This window comes from Polyodon spathula, chromosome 15 (assembly GCF_017654505.1).
Source record: "Polyodon spathula isolate WHYD16114869_AA chromosome 15, ASM1765450v1, whole genome shotgun sequence".
Taxonomy (NCBI): Eukaryota; Metazoa; Chordata; class Actinopteri; order Acipenseriformes; family Polyodontidae; genus Polyodon; species Polyodon spathula.
The window spans coordinates 9,942,054-9,953,850 of NC_054548.1; positions in this window are offsets into that span (position 1 = coordinate 9,942,054).

Sequence of the window (11,797 nt, forward strand, 5' to 3'; positions counted from 1 at the left end):
ACAAGTGAAAATCCTGTATTTTTCACTTATTATATTATTGTTATCTTTAGGCTCTGTATGTACAGTACATACTGTAGCCCTCTGCTATTGATATGCTTACATACTGACTTACTGCACTTGTCCTGCTTATAAATTAAAGCGTGGATTTCTTTCTCATTGTAACTAATGACATGAAGTACCTTATTTGCACATATCTACATACAACTAGCTTTAAACACATTGTTCTTATTTCGCAACCGGTAGTTCATAATTTACAGCAGTGACGTAACTACATTCTTAAAATACCAGCGTTTAATACAACAGTACAAACCCAATGGCACCTGCAGTGGCATTTGCAATAAATAATATGTTTAAATTTGATCTCAGCCATAATATGGGGGACTGAGAGACTGTATCATAATAAACTAAGAGACAAAAAACAGATCTTCCAAACTTAGTTTTGAGTTTAGGCCTGGACTGTCCATTCAGTTAAGCAAAAGTAAAGTCAATGTGGCATTGATACAGTGTAGGAGTAAATATGTAAAGTCATGGAAAAATATATCACAACTGTTTATTCATAGCGCTGAAGAAGTAACTCACTATCCTGTCAGATGTGAAGTAGCGAAAGCATTCCTGTGTTTTCTTTGTGGTATTCAAACACATACTGTTGTCCCAGACATCAGGAAGAGAAATGAATATATTTAAACCTTCACAGCATACTGGAAACTTGCACTCTTTATGCATGTGCTGTTTCTGAGACACATCTCACGCTATATCCCAAGAGAAATGTAAACTACTATGGCAAAGACTGAAACATCATCAAGATGTTTTCCTGCCTTTTTCGTCTTTAACAGGCAGTGTTGTGTGATGCTAAACTCTGTTGCCAGGTTACACATACACGCTCTAGACGCCACATCAGTTCTTTCCACCAATTTGATACGGTTTCTGCAGCTGTTAACATCCTTCATGGACTTGCCCCAGAATTCTGACCTGCTGCCCCCTGCTGTGTTCCTGTGCCCCTGCTGTGTTCCTGTGTTCCTTTGAGTGTGGCAAAGTGGTAAGTGGTGCACAGGTGCAGAGCAGGTGCAGTAATCCTACAATGAAAAGACAGACAACAAAGTACGGGTGAAATGAGTTCTGTTTATTTGTAATCCAATGGTCTGATGACCATGCAGTAAATAAAGAGCTTGCAATTCACAGCAACGTGTATTGCACAGTAATGAGAAAGGGTTGCATTTCCTAAATAATAAGCGCAGTACTACACACAATTAGACACAAACTCCAAAGTGAGTGCCGTAGTGTGTGTGGTGAAGTACAATTTATAGTGCAGTGTTGTTCGGGTTTAGTGCTGGCCGTGGACGACAGCTTCGGATTGTGTTAGACATCTAGTCTAACAAACAGACAGACAAAACAAACAAAACACTCACGTTAGTTTCACAATAACAGGTCCTTTCGTTCTTAGCATAACCATTACAAGGAACAGATCACATCATTACGTTCTCTTTACATACCGTAACCATGACCCCTTGTTTAACGAGCACACCCACTCCTCCAATCCACAAGGGCCACACCGTTAACCTTCAATGATTTAGTGTACCGTAGCTCAGTCCCCTTTCTAGATGGTCGACTTCCGCCTAACCCTGGGAATGAACTGTCGGGCCATCCAGTCCAGGGTACTCTGTTCCCTTTACACAGGGCCCTCAGAGGCTAGGAAGGAGATCTAACACCAAGAATCATTTAATCTCTGTCACAGGGAATTGTCTGGTTTTGACCTAGATGTAAGATCTTTGAAGATGCTTTATACTTTATTGCTTTTGTAACAAGCAACAGCAAGTTAGAGCATGTCTGTTTGTATCAGAGAGTGACATAACTGTGGGAACAAGCAGGTTTCAAGCGGGGGACCAACCAACCATTCTAAACTAACAAACTACACAAACTGGTCAACAAGGCCCAATGAAGTAGAGTGTACTGAAGGTTAAAGGTATAGATGTGTAAAGAAGGTCTCAGTGATGTGTTTGAAGAAAAAGAAACAAAACAAGAACTGGTAAAACAAAGAGTAAACAGATACCAAGGAATTATAACATTTTAATGGTTGTGGGAGACCGCAGCCTGAACGTTATTTCTCTATAACTTTTCTCTCGAAGATTAAGACATTATCAGTTTAATAAAATGAATTTTAGTCTCTGGTATATTGCAGATGATAAATAGAGATTAGTGTCTTATTATATATACATTTGGAACTTCTTGAAACAGCATGTTAAACATGTCACTAGTGTAGGCTGAAGGAAAGGTTTAATCTTTTCTAATTTCCACATGGATGTGTTCTCGTAAGATGTTTTGGTGTCTCCATCCTTCCTGCTGTGCATAGCCTCAGGACAGCTTATCTGTCTCTGAAACTCAATGTTTAACATTCCTATCTACATGTGGAGAATGTAGAGTTTGATTTAAATATGTTCAAAGCTTTTTACTTGCATTCAGAGATCTGAAGAGTGGATGTGTCTGGAGACAAACTATCCACCCTCAAAAACTATTCTCTCTCTCTCTCATGTTTTCTTTATGCAAACAGCAGCAAATCTAAATACCGCGACTCCCTAACTCAATTTTAATCCCACTCATGCCCTGCAGTGATTGACAGACATATTTATTAACTGTATTACATAAAATACAAATACAGTGAAAGTAGGAGAAATCAGGTTTACAAATGTTATCTGCAACTAGATTTCACTTTCTTTCTCACTATCTCTCTAAAACTGGGGTAATCTGTGTCCTAAAGGACCATTTCTCTATTTGTTTCATTTTTTGATGTTTTGTAGTTTGGGTTGCTGGTATCTGGGAAACAGATAATCTTTACATTTTTTAACATGTCTAAACTGGTTTACAAGAAAAGCTAGCATATAGACTTTTGTAAAGCAAAAGGCACTTCTTCTCAGTCATTTTCTTCTCAGCAGGGGTAGTAGCATTTAAGCAATTTTCTTTGAAGCTTTTCATAGCAATGCATCTCCTCCCATTTAAAATTATAGCTTGTGTTCTGCAATATGGTAATCAAGGATTTTGAATGTTAAAATAAATAATGGTAAGATTTATTTTAATAATTCCTTTTTGAAATATAACTGAAATTACTAACCAGTAATGAGTAGTATATTCAGATGCTGATAATAAAAATGCATAAATAAGGAAGTAGCATTTGCATATAAAGATTAAGTTTTTTTCTTATTAATTATGTATCATTCATGTAATAACTCAACTGGTTGTTACAATAATAATAATAATAATAATAATAATAATAATAATAATAATAATAATAATAATAATACTTGCAGGATCTCTATTGATTTAGATTGCAAGAGGCTATGATACATCCACTGCTGCAAGCTCCTGGAAGTAATAATGAAAAGGTCGACCTAGAAAAAAAAATAGTTCAGATGACGAAGAGCTATGGCATCTACTTTGTAACCCCCACCTCTCTAAATTCCAGAATTGTAATAACTCAAGTTACAATTTTCATAGAGACAAGAGCGAGCATGGAAGGTAAATCTAGAGTACTTGCTCTCATCGAGTTCACAAGAACTGCGGAGTAGACAGAGAGAGGAATAAGCAGTCAGCATCCTGCCAGCACTGAGAAATGCCAAACTAAAATAAACAGTGTCTAAAATAACTGAAATCGTTTTTAGTCTTTTTATTGTTTCTTACCAATCTTATTTGGTGGGTCAATCAATAGATTTTTTTTTTATTTAAGTAAGCTTAAAACTTAAATGCGGTAGAAAAAAATAGGTTTTTAGTGTCAGTTGTCTGGTTTAATGTATATTGATCTAAAGATATACTAAGTTTAAAAAAATTTTGTTTTAGAAAACAAAAAAAAAACTGGCAAAAAGCCATATTTTGCAAAAATATTTGTTATATATAAGGTTTGGATTTGCAAATCCAAATGTATAATGTATAAGGTTATAAAATTTCACGTAATAATGCACTGTACAAGAAATGAAAACACAAACAACGCTCTGAAGCTTTAATAATTGTATTTATTTTTTTCACACAGCACAGATGATCAATGAAGCTGTGGTATGATCATCTTTGTTTTCCAGAATTTCCGAATTGAGTTAATCAGCTCTAGAAGTGTTTGATTAATTTAATACATCTGATTTCACCTCAGTTGCATTACTTGGACTTTTTTCCTTTGTAACTGCTATGTTTTAAGACTTAGAAGCAAGATCTCTATATCAAATATCAAATTAAATGCCAGAAAATGTCCTTTCATATGGTTAAGTTATCTTAAAAAAACTATCAGGGAGTTTCACTGCTGAGAAAAAGAGAAAAACACTCAGGCTGCCATCAGTAAAATTGTAAATACATGGTTAAATGCATTCTTTTGTTTTGTGGTATCAATTACTGTACATCTAACCCAATTGAGCATAGGTAAAAGGGCCTCTGTATGGTCAATAACAAAATCTGCTTATAAATAGACCAAGGACACATGAATTAACTAAAATGGAGAGACAAAACACAAGGCAGAAACCATAGACCTTTAATGGTGAACATCATTGGAGCAAGTATGATACATTGTGCATCTCAATTTTGTATTTTTAATTGAAATATTATTTTCTTTTTACTTGTAGATTGCTAATCTTCTGTAAAATTAATCTGATTAAATCAAACTCTCTCAAACTGTCAGAACTAATGGCTCGAATTGACTCGACTCAAGCAAACTCTGTGACTCGACTTGAGTTTGGCATGTCAAAGACTTGACTTGGAGGAAAATACTCACTGTGGAGGAAACCTCTGGTCCAACAGAGTCAAGTATTCCGGTTTTCCAGATAAGCTGTTGATTTACCAGATGAACTCCAGGAATAGCTGTTCCTGAGCTAGGCAGTGAAAATGGAATTGTGAGTAGAGTTATTAAAACTTAATCCCTTTTATTTTAATTGTATCTTTTAAATGATAGTTACATATATTTCAGAAGATACAGAAATTCCCTCTTTGGCATTTGAATTGTTTGTTGTATCATTGTAAAATATCAATAAAAATAATCCTTTGTGTTTTCATAATTTCACAAAAAAATGTAAGCAAATAAAACTACAGTGAAATCCCAGAGAGCACTTGTGTTTCATGTGTACAGTTTACAATGAAATCCCAGAGAGCACTTGTGTTTCATGTGTTTGCAGTTTACAATGAAATCCCAGAGAGCCCTTGTGTTTCATGTGTTTGCAGTTTACAATGAAATCCCAGAGAGCACTTGTGTTTCATGTGTTTGCAGTTTACAATGAAATCCCAGAGAGCACTTGTGTTTCATGTGTTTGCAGTTTACAATGAAATCCCAGAGAGCCCTTGTGTTTCATGTGTTTGCAGTTTACAATGAAATCCCAGAGAGCACTTGTGTTTCATGTGTTTGCAGTTTACAATGAAATCCCAGAGAGCCCTTGTGTTTCATGTGTTTGCAGTTTACAATGAAATCCCAGAGAGCACTTGTGTTTCATGTGTTTGCAGTTTACAATGAAATCCCAGAGAGCCCTTGTGTTTCATGTGTTTGCAGTTTACAATGAAATCCCAGAGAGCACTTGTGTTTCATGTATACAGTTTACAATGAAATCCCAGAGAGCACTTGTGTTTCATGTGTACAGTTTACAATGAAATCCCAGAGAGCCCTTGTGTTTCATGTGTTTGCAGTTTACAATGAAATCCCAGAGAGCACTTGTGTTTCATGTGTTTGCAGTTTACAATGAAATCCCAGAGAGCCCTTGTGTTTCATGTGTTTGCAGTTTACAATGAAATCCCAGAGAGCCCTTGTGTTTCATGTGTTTGCAGTTTACAATGAAATCCCAGAGAGCCCTTGTGTTTCATGTGTTTGCAGTTTACAATGAAATCCCAGAGAGCCCTTGTGTTTCATGTGTTTGCAGTTTGCAATGAAATCCCAGAGAGCCCTTGTGTTTCATGTGTTTGCAGTTTACAATGAAATCCCAGAGAGCCCTTGTGTTTCATGTGTTTGCAGTTTATTGTACATGCAAAAAGACCCTTTAGAAGCTACTGCCCTGAAGTTCAGAACCTTTTTTTTATACCACGGATCCATTTTCTTCCAATGAACTGATTGGTACGTAAACTGTGAGTAGCTTGAAGGTTGCAGATCAGTAATATGACAGAGAGGGATGGGGTGCATATTTAAATATTTTATCTGTAATGGGACTAAACTTAGAACAACAGCCTGATCCTAAATTAAGAAATGTCTTGCTGGTAGCCAAATGTCTTTCAGTGTCAGCCCTGTCAACAACATTATGATCAATACTAAAACAGACTAGGTTGAACTTGCCAGGAATGCCTTCTCAACAGCTTCTGTTTTTGTTTTTAAATACATTACTTGGTACGTTACCTATCACTAACTTGTCAATTTGGTTGCAAGGTCCATCAAGAAATGGTCTATAAAGCTCCCCGGACTGCATTCTGTGATTTAGAATACCAGTATAGTATAGGTCACGGTATAGGTAGAAAAATGTGTAGTCCACAAAAGCAAGTTCTGGTTCAACCAGAAGGCACAAAATGGAACAGATTTTAAGTTATCAAAAATAAACAGCCTAAAACAAATTTCCTTTTGACAGAACTGATAAGGGTTCTTTCAGATCAAGACCAGCGAAATCAAAGGAATTATGCTCACGGTGTTAGTATCCTGTGCCAAGCAATGAGTACAAATGAATATTTGGAATGAGTATAATATTTTTCCCCGAGTATTGAGATTTTTTTTTAAATATATTTTACTGTTTTATTTTTTTTTTACTTTATATCAATATTAAGAAGCCAATAATAATAATAATAATAATAATAATAATAATAATAATAATAATAATAATAATAGGAACTAGATGGCCATTTCTTATTAATATCTGCCAGTAAGTATATTAAACAGTAAGGCATTGCAGAGAGGGTCTACTTACATATGCTAACAACTATAAATGTATACATAAACCAACCTATGTGTGTTTTAATACGGTGAGTGCTCAGAACACAGGTCTCAAATGTGTCTTTGCTGGGAGTAGTGTAGGGGCTATTGTTAGATTTCTTACTCCTGTTGAAAAGTTTTGATTGGAACCATGCATGGTTCAAATTAATGACTGACTTGGAAATGTGATGTTAGTGTCACAAGTGACTAGATTTAGAGTGTGGGGTGGTATATAATTTATAATTATTGTGTACAAGGTTTGTGTTCTTTTGTGTACATTGTTATTATTATTTCTCCTATTATTTGAATTTTACTGTGCGATTTATTTTGATTAATGTATTGTTTTGAACATGTGTGCATATTGTTTATTTGTTGTTTGTTTCACTGATTAATAACTGAACACAATCAGTCAAGTACCTGTCCTAGGATCCAGAGTTAAACTGCTACAGTTGCGAGCCATTCTGCATCAATTGACAGACTGCTATAAAACTAAAAACTCCAGAGAGGAGTCAAGTTAGGCAGAAGAGAGAACAAGAAGTCGGCCATATTCTTTGGACTTCAGCAAGGGGATTGCAAGAGTAAACAATGCGCACACTGAACAGAAAAGAGACACCTGAACCATTCGGATGTGGAGAAACAATCTCTTGAGAAATAAGGGAAGTGCCATTTTTTTGTCACTGTTAGATAACGAATACTAAACTTGTGGCAAACTTTAGTAAAAGAAAGACTAGGATTATTATTGTTTCATGGAATCAGAAACGTATCACTGCCGCAGTAAATGAAAACATTGCTTATAAAATCTACTGAGTACTGTGGAACAATTAGAAAATAGAAGATATCTGAGGAAACAGCAAAGATCTCACAAGAAGGATTCCAATCTTTGGTGACCGGTTTTGTGTGCAATTCTGATACCTGCTTTTGTTTTATTTGTACTTTCTTTTGCACAGGATCCTTGCTCTCCCCAGGAGGAGGACTGAAGAGGATTAGTGGCTCTGTTTCCAGGGTCACCGGGACTGCCAGTGTACAAACAAAACAGGATTACAAATTACAATGCGGGAGGCAAGGCTCGGATTGTGGTCATTTCCCCGACCCAACTGGACTAAATAGACTTGGTTTTGGACATTTCAAGAAACAAGGACTAACGATGCTACAGAGGCTCGGGTTCAGATCTTATGCAGTATGTGATGTCTGACTATATATCTATCGTTTGTGGTGCATGTAGTTAGACAAGGATAAGTATTTAGTAGGTAAAATTATAATAAATTTGCATGTTAAAGAATTAATGCTAGGACAAATGTAAATAGAATATCGATAACATAACTTAAGATTTTAGGAATTAATAATGTAAAATTGAGAATTGTATTCATATTAAATATTAGTTACATTGTCTTTTCTGTTAGATCCTGTTCCCCTTCTGGCTTTTAGTCAAAACTGATTTCTGCTGTGTTGTTGTTCAGTATTGTGCGTTGGAAAATAAAGACATTTGATTCTTGCCTGTTGCGGTCTCTCCTCTCTCATTGTCCAGTGGTCTGGGTGGTCACCTCAAAATCCAAAGAACCTATGAAGGGGCATGGAAGAGAAACATGAGTTATTTATTGAGTATTACTTACCATTGTCACGAGACCCCACTTGACATTAACAGAAGGCAAATAAGCTGATCCTGAACTGGGGTAGTCACTCTTGGGTGAGCTGCCCTGGGTCTATCAGCTGCAGTTTAGATCTGTGCATCCTGTTGCTCGTGCCTTCAAGAGGCAAGGGAGGTTATAATATAATAATGTTCAATAAAACGTTTTTAAAAATTTTGGCTGAAATTTAAGAAAATTTTTTTTTTTAACCTAAACTCTAGATTCAACATTCCTAAATGAACAGCAATTCTGGCTGCTGAGAGACATGTGCTTACAATACTAGCAGTGGCAGATGGTGTTCTGGTCCTGGAGGAGTGTAGTATTTTTTATTTACTTTTTTTTACAAAGGGAGGCAAGCCTCCCTTCTCCCATTAAACACAGTGCTAGCAGTGGCAGATCACGTGACCTGAGCACAGGTTTTAACTGGAGGAGGCCAGAGGTTTTTTTTTCAGAGGAGGCTTTGCCTCCGGTGACAAACTCCTCTCTGTCTGAAACACAGCACCTCCACTAGTAGATCATGTGATTCAGCACGGGTTTTAATTGGAAGAGCAACCCACATCCACCCGCTTCCTTCTAAAGCTCTGCTGTAAGCAGTTGTAGCATGTGCAGTTACTGTAAGAGTGAGGATTGAAATTGCTTTGTTTAGTTTTGCATCCCATCAGTGGCAAGAAACACACTATATGTTGTTATTGTTTTATTTTGGTGCTTGTCTTGTGAAGGGGTCAGATGTCAAATTCAGGATAACGCAGTTGATCGGCTGATTAAGACTCCATTTGCACATTGGATTATACTGAAAAACTTGCTAATAAGAACAGGTCATTTCATTTAGCAGTAGAGCATTACGTTTAAGATTACATATTTGAAGCGAAAATGTGAAGCTTTAATTGTCATAGGGCAGAGAGTGATGTTGCTGGTTGTCGCTATGGTAACTTAAGACGAGACACCAATGTACTGTGGTTTTTTTCTCACTGTAATGCAGTTACCTCATTAATACAGTAACAGCCTTTCAGAATATCAAACATGACTTTTACAACTGGATAATCCTGAGCTAAAAGGCTTAGAAATTAAAAACTAGTTCTAAACTTGCAAGTAAGTCAGTTAGTTCCCTGTTGTTGTAGGTATTTTTTGTTTTGTTTTACCGTAATGACTGATGACTAAAACAGAGAAACAAAATACAATAATTTGTTTTGTTGGAGTGGAAAATACACAACCCGTTTTTAAAGTTAACAATACAATTCAATAAAAATGACTCTTACTCCAATGCACCCAAACTCAAAGTGAATGGAAAAAACAGAAGCCTCTACTAGATTTACGCTTTTGCATTGTTCGCTGCGCTTGCGGTGTACATAAGCTCATTTAAATCAACTTAATTTCATTCTTTTAAATGGTAAAAACTGAAATCATAAAAGTCCGACATAGTGTCCTAACTGTTATTTATGAGCCTGTTTTTGCTTTAATTCGCTGTCCATGTTAATTTGTGATGTTAAAGCTGAAAATCATGTTATAAAAATCACGTTTAAAATCCCCATTTCTGTAATGCTAATAGTGAATACACACACACTTGAGCCTGCCCTGACTCAGAGGCAACCAGCCACCACTGAAAATAAAGAATTATGTTGAAATAAGCCTATTAATCTGTAATATGTGAATTTCTGAAATGTCAAGCATGAGCTATTCATTGATGAATTCATGTGTTTCTCAGAATCACATTTTTTATAATCAAGATGCAAAACAAACACTGAAATAACATGGCCCGTACACTATAGGTTTTTTGCTGGCCAGATTAATTTATTTTGGCTTCATCTGAACTATGTTGTTGCTTGTTTATAAGTGCAAACCCTGACTAATTCTGGACTCTTCTCTTTGGCAGTATCTAAGTCGTGTCTAGTGGATGGTGTGAGGCTCAACAACCAGTACTGGCTTCGATACCTCTTCATGGCTCCAGCTGCTGGCTGAACTACAGACTGACCTATGCATGAAGCCAGGTGCATTCCATCTGCAGTTTCCTCAAAACAGCTACTTCTAGCATTTTCTAATACAGATGAATTGAAACAATTGAAGGGTATGTAACAATGTTGAATTCCATTACAGCAACAGCCAATGATTTACCCCTGAGTCTCAGAGCTACATTCCTTACAAGCCCCTAAATGAGTTGGGTTTTTTTCTTCTTTTGTACGTTTATTGGGTGTTTTTTCTTTCTAAAAAAAATGTGCTAATGACAATTTGTAGTAAATAGCTTTGAGAATTTAGCCCAATAGTTGATACTGTTTGAAATGCTATAGCGAGTATAATTCTGTTGCTACCATATTGAGTTTCTCTTCAAAACTGCCTTTACCTGGCATTGAGCTTATCAATTATCATATATTGTTGACTTTTAATTTTTAAAAAAATGTAATCAGGTGTAAATAGTTCAATATAAAGGAGAGTAAAAACTTCTCATACTTTACACATTTCTATGGCCAGAGGTACACAATTAATTTTTTAAAGCAATGTTTTCTTGGCAACTCAAATTAACTATAAAAACTGCTAACTCCCCTGACTTTTTTTTATTCAATATGTAATCATTTAGGAAACTTCCCTAACCCTAAAACAATTATTGTAGATGACTTCAATGCAGCTCTAAATCCAGTTCTTGAGAGAACCAACACATCCAATGACATCAATTCATCCAAATCTGCGGAGATTATCAAAGGGTATTTGACAGAATATGGCATCAGAGATATATGGTGGTTATATTATCCTAATGAGTGTGATTACTCTTATGTTTCCCCATACCAGAAATCGTATTCTCACAACGATTACTTTTGATCTAATCTGACTTTAGTATCTAACATATCAAACCCTGTAATTAATTGCATTATGATTTCTGACCATGCTCCTGCCAGTTTGATTTTAACTTTGAATAAAAATCAATATATGTCTATGAGATGGAGACTAAATCTCTCCCTTTTGTGGTCTTCCTTTTTGGAGTTTAATGACACTACTGATTGCTCACTTTTCCTCCTATGCTAAGCATAATCCTACAAAACATTTAACGTTCTCTTTTCCTCCTCCCCCACCAATGACATACACAGATATCTACTACAGGCTAAGTCTGAACTTAACTTTATATCATCCAAAACTGAATTTGTTCATTAGAGTACTGTAAAATCACATTATTAAAACCACAAAGAAGTTATCATGTTCTGCTTTCAGTGGTGAGGTTCCCCACAAGGAGAAATATCGATAGACAGATATCGCACATTAAAATGAAAATTATAGGGTGACCTTT